Raw genomic sequence first — 6,033 nt, 5'->3', positions numbered from 1 at the left:
ATGTATGTATGTATGTATGTATGTATGTATGTATGTATATATGTATGTATGTATGTATCTATGCATGTATGTATGTATGTATGTATGCATGTTTGTATGTATGTTTGTTTGTAACTCTCAAGCTCGGGATCTGTATTGACAGAATTATTGGCATTATTGCTTGATCTATTCGCGGGCAGATGGTGCTGTACATAACTATCAATTATTGCTTGATCTGCTTGCGGGTAGATGGCGCTGCACATAACTATCAATTATTGCTTGAGCTATTCGCGGACAGATGCCGCTATACGTGACCTCCTTGATAGGTTGTTTAAAAGAAAATCAAAATAAAAAACATATTTTAAGAATCATAAGTGTTAGCGAAATTTTGTACTACAGATGAAATATCTAAATATAAACAATTACCTGTGAATCAGTACAGAAAAAGTTTTGAATGAAACGGAAAATACATTTTAAAATCTAATTCGATTATTTGAAAGCAAACCAGAATATGGATTTCAACAATGAAAACTTTATCGTAAATTGTACACCTAAAAAATTCAGTTACTCAAATATTTTAAAAAATCAAAAAATTTGAATCAAGGTGCTTGACATACATATCAAATCAAAAGATTGATTTGAAAAATAAAATTATTCACTGAAAAAATATTTTTAGGCCATTAATATTTTGAATGAAACTCCAAATCAAAACACTGAATTGTTTTTTGAAATTATTACTGCAAATTTTCTCTTTACTTTGAAACAAATTTTACAACTGTGCGCTCTCTGTAAGAGACTTACTGCATCTCAGTATTACTATAGAATTTGAGACCTCAAACTTCATTATGTTGTTTGAGAGGAATTTTACATTCGTGCGCCGTCTGTTAAAGATTTATAATACTAGAACTTAAAAAAAAATATTTTTGACAATAAATCGGACTAAAACTAAAAAACACCCTTTTAAAGAACATCGAACTACAAAGTAAAAAATATTTTTTTTAAATAAGCTTTAAACAAAAACGAACGAAAACTATTAGTATTATTGTGAAAAAATCGTGGGAGCTTTGTGCCATATTTTTGTATATCAGGCGTCCGTCGCTTTTTTCACAATAATACTAGTATTCTTCGTTCGTTATTGTTTTAAGCTTATTTTTTAAAAAAATTGTTTACTTTTAACTTCGATGTTCTTTAAGAGCGTGTTTTTTTAGTTTTTTTAAACTATATTTATTTACTGTCTTGTTCCGTATAAACTCCGAAACAATTCTTTCGAAAGAACTCCACGCAGCTAATTCAACGTTACTTAATTTTTGATCAAACTGTTGATCACTTAGTAGTTTTATAATTTGTGGTCCAACACTTATACCTTCCTTGAGCTTTGCATCACTTAATTTTAGTAAAACGTGTTTGAGATATTTAAACGCATCACCTTCTTTGTCTGATGCTTTTACAAAATTTTTCATTAACCTCAGTTCAATGTGTAATGGAGGTAACAAAACGTTTTTGGCATTTGGTGTATTCTTCACGTTAGCTTGACCTGGAATGTATGTATCTCTCGGAGGCCACTCTTTTACTTGATAATGGCTCTGTGTTGCTCTACTGTTCCAAAGGCAAATAAAACAGCAAAACTCCGTAAATCCGCCCTGAAGACCTAGTAACAGTCCTATACCTTTTAGGTCACCACATATTTGCCACTTATACGTATTATAACTTATTGCATTTAGAATAAGTGACATACTTTCGTGTGTTTCCTTTATGGCAACTGCATGTGCAAGTGAAATAGAGAGTCTTCTCCACAAAGCAATTTGTGATTTGTGGTAATTAAAAGCACTCAGAGTTTGGAACTGTTTTATTTTGATGAATGATATATTTCCTCAAATTTCATAATCGAAAAAAACGGAAACTAGCCTGGAATATAGTTTTGTCACTGAGTGCAAATGTTTCATTTAGTGGGATGAAAAAATTAAAGCAAATTAAATTTCAAATTGAATCAATATTTAATTGAATATAGAATAATGAGAGGTGTTTTTCAAATATGTCCAAAATTAATTACATAATCCAATTATAGATCAGATTGCATCTTTTTCAATACACGAAAGTCACATGTTCTGCCATCTATAAGTGAAGTACCAAACTAAATTTCCGAATGCCAGATAAATACAATGCTAAGGATAATCTACCTTTGTAACTCTGATGTTATCAGTATTATTCCACAGATGGTGGTACGATATACAGGGTGACAGCATCATATAAGAATTTCATTTATTAAAAGCTCACTTTTAAATTCATTAATTAATGCCATTAATTTTTGCTCTGGTCGAGACGAAAAGTAACAACAAAAAATGTAGCCTCATGATTCGTTAGTTTGCGAAATTTTGTAGCGGAGATTTTAGCCTGGTGGAAACTGGGATAGCGGAAGAACTGGTCGTTAACTCCCATGTGGCAGAAATTGTCACGTTTCGAAGTCTGTTTTTTTTTGCTTTTGGGCAAAGAAAACGATACTTTTTTGGATCGGATCGTCCCGTATTATTAGAAGAGGATCCTCTACGACAACAGGAGATTGGTTGAACACCAATGAGCCACTAAGTCCCTTCCCGAAGCCGAAGTTCCTCCAAAAAATACATGTTTACTGTATGTAGATCAGCAGAGTCCAATTACCACATTAATCACATTATAAACTCAGGTTACCGCACTTGCGGTTTTATTATAAGAAACTGTAAGACTGTCTACAATATAGCAACGCTAACATCTTTGTATTTCAGTTTGGTGAGGTCAAAACTCATAAAACAAGTCGATAAAGGAAACCGTATGGGCATCTGAGAAAACTTAAACATCCATAAACTTACAAGTCATAATTCACTTATCGAGGAACAAATACAAATCAAAACACAACAAGACCTAACATGATGTAACCCAAATACAGGCAAGTTTACCTGCAGTACCTGCACTGAGGCGTTCTAGCCGCATAAAAGAACAAACAAGAAGATAAAACGTTCAGTTTGAGTAGAGCCAAGAAGATGATAGCACAGCCAGCTATCGAAAGTGCTCGCATATAATAGATAGAAGTTATAAAGCTTCAAATTTTTTTTGGGACATATGCTAATATTTAAATACTGAAAATGAAGAAACATTAGTTGCTTCATTCAAAAAAATCACTCTATCTATTAAAAAACCCGCATCAAAATCCGTTGCGTAGTTCTAAGCATATACATAGGGACAGACAGTGGGAAGCGACTTTGTTTTATACTATGTAGTGGTTATACTCACCCTCCTCAAAAAAAAACTGTTAATGTAACTAGGTTAAGAAATGTTATTCGTAATGTATTAATGTGTACACATAACTATGCTCAAGTCCTGCATCTTGCTAGGTTGAAGTTTTAGTTTGTATATTCATGTTAAGTTTGAAGGTGATTGACAATGTTTCGTGATGAATTTCACTAGTTCAGACTTCCATTGTCTACTATATAAAATGATTTGAAATCCCTGAAACAACTAAAAAAGAAGAATTGAAAATGAATAGCTGAAAATAACAATTATATTAACCAAAATAAACCTGAAATGAAATAATAGTGAAATAAAATACAAGTAAACATTTCAATTTATTCAATTGTTCTATTTTTACTTGTATTTTATTTAACTATTATTTAATTTCAGGTTTATTTTGGTTAGTATAATTGTTATTTTCAGCTATTCAATTTCAATTCTTCTTTTTTAGTTGTTTCAGGAATTTCAAATCATTTTATATAGTAGACAATGGAAGTCTGAACTAGTGAAATTCATCATGTTAAGTGTTGAACTGAACACAAATCCACATCAGTTATTCCTGCAGGCTTATCTGATCATGAAGCAGTTCATTTCGAATTCTCACTAGATAGAGAGAAAAACAAAATGAAATTTAGAGAAGGTAGAATCTTTAGCGAAAATAATTATCACAAATTCAGACTAAAATGTGAACAAACTGATTGGAATCATATAACAACTGCTTCAGATCCTATTACCATTTTTCAAGAAACCTTAGCAAATAATTTCAACGCATGCTTTCCATTACGAAAACTGAAAATAAAGAATGAAAAGCCTTGGATCTCAACAGGTTTAAAAATTTCTGCTAAGAATCTGAGATGCTTGCGTACAATAAAAAATTTACATCAAATTTAGATTTTATGCAGTATTTCAATAGATATAGGAAAATCTACCGAAGCTTGATCAAAATATAAAAAAATAATTACTACTCAAATAAATTGAATCATCACAAAGTAAACCTAGAGAGAAATGGGCAATTATTTATGACCTGCGGGGTAAAGGAAGGCTATCTTCATCAGCAGTGATCAACATTGATCCGAATTCTTTGAATAATTTTTACTGCTCTTTTGCCGAACAAATAACAGCCACTATAGTAGCTCAACTCAACCCTTTAAGTTATCTTGATCAAATTCATATCATGATAATTTCAACTTAACACCTACAAATGTTCACGAGATAAAACTCTCAAGGAAATAAAAAATGATAAGTCCGCTGGGTTGGATGGTATAACTAGAAGACTCCTTGAGGACCTACCGATAGAAGCTCTATTTGTACTAACTGAGGTGATTAACAAATCTTTTGAGACAGGAGTATTTCCCTCGGGGTTGAAGACATCAGTTGTTCTACCTCTCTGTAAAGGTGAAGAGGTCACCAACCCCTCGAACTTCAGACCCATCTCGTTATTATCAACTATCTCGAAATCGAAAAGCTAGTGAAGAAAAGTTTGTTGAGATTTTTATCAAATAGAAAAATATTGAATGAACGTCAATTTGGTTTCCAAAGCTCTAAAAACACTAATGATGCAATATTCTCATTTTTGGAAAAAAATATACTCGAATATGAATGACGGGGAAGCTATTTCAGCAGTTTTCTGCGATTTTTCGAAAGCCTTCGACTGTGTCAATCATGATATACTTATAAAAAAAATTTACTGTTATGGCATAAGAGGGACAAGTCTTGAATGGTTCAAATCGATCCCAGCAAACGACAGTCAATAATGTGTATTGGGACATTTCGGCTATATATTGCGGAGTGCCTCAGGGATCTATTCTAGGGCCCATTTTATTCCTATTATACATCAACGATCTCGCTACAGTCTATATTGAAGGGTCATTCTCAATTTTTGCCGATGATACGACATTGTTATGGCATGAAAAACATACTAACAATTTGAAGCAAATGATATCGTTAGATTTAGAAAAAGTCAAACACTGGTGTGATTCTAATTTACTCTCCTTTAACGTAGACAAGACCAAAATTGTAAACTTCAAATTTAGCTGTGACAACTTGCTATTAGATAGTAGGAAGATAGAAGAAACGACTTGCATTAAATTTCTTGGTCTACATATCGACAATAAGTTAAAATTCAAAGAACATATCACATCTTTATGCACAAAATTGGCTTCAGGATCATTTGCTGTCAGAATTGTCTCCAATGAACTTGATATATTCACTGCTAGATCGACTTACTTTGCCCTAGTAGAATCTCATCTCAGGTATGGCATTGCATTTTGGGGATTCTGTAGTAAACAACTATTGAATCAGGTCTTCGTGTTGCAAAAGAGATCTTTGCGGTTTTTATGTGGGACAAACCATAGGGATAGTTGTAGACAACTTATCGTTAAATATCGAATCCTCAATCTATTCAGCACCTTCATTCTCGAAGTTGTTTGCCTGTTTCATAAAAGGTATAACACTGATTCTTCAAATACACATAGATTCCACAACACAAAACAGAACAGTAGTAATAATATCCATCTGCCAATACCCAGATTGACTCTAACAAAACGCTCTAACATTTCAGGGAGTCAGTCAAAAATATACTGCTCATGAAAGTTTATTACAGCCTGCAGGAATATTATGATGACACATTGTGAATATTCTCAGTGTTCTGCCAAGATAAGCCTAATAATATTATGTATCAACGATCACGTTTTTATCATTATAATTATTATTACTTGATCACTCCCATATTGATTTCAATTCAAGAGCCAACAGGCTGAAGTTGGCTATCTATTTATTTTTTAATTTTCATAG

Source organism: Leptinotarsa decemlineata, unplaced genomic scaffold, assembly GCF_025532065.1.
Source record: "Leptinotarsa decemlineata unplaced genomic scaffold, Ldec_3_MD MMD2_tig00002082_RagTag_RagTag, whole genome shotgun sequence".
NCBI lineage: Eukaryota > Metazoa > Arthropoda > Insecta > Coleoptera > Chrysomelidae > Leptinotarsa > Leptinotarsa decemlineata.
The sequence above is the reverse complement of the archived record's forward strand: the minus strand, read 5'-3'. Positions refer to the sequence as shown.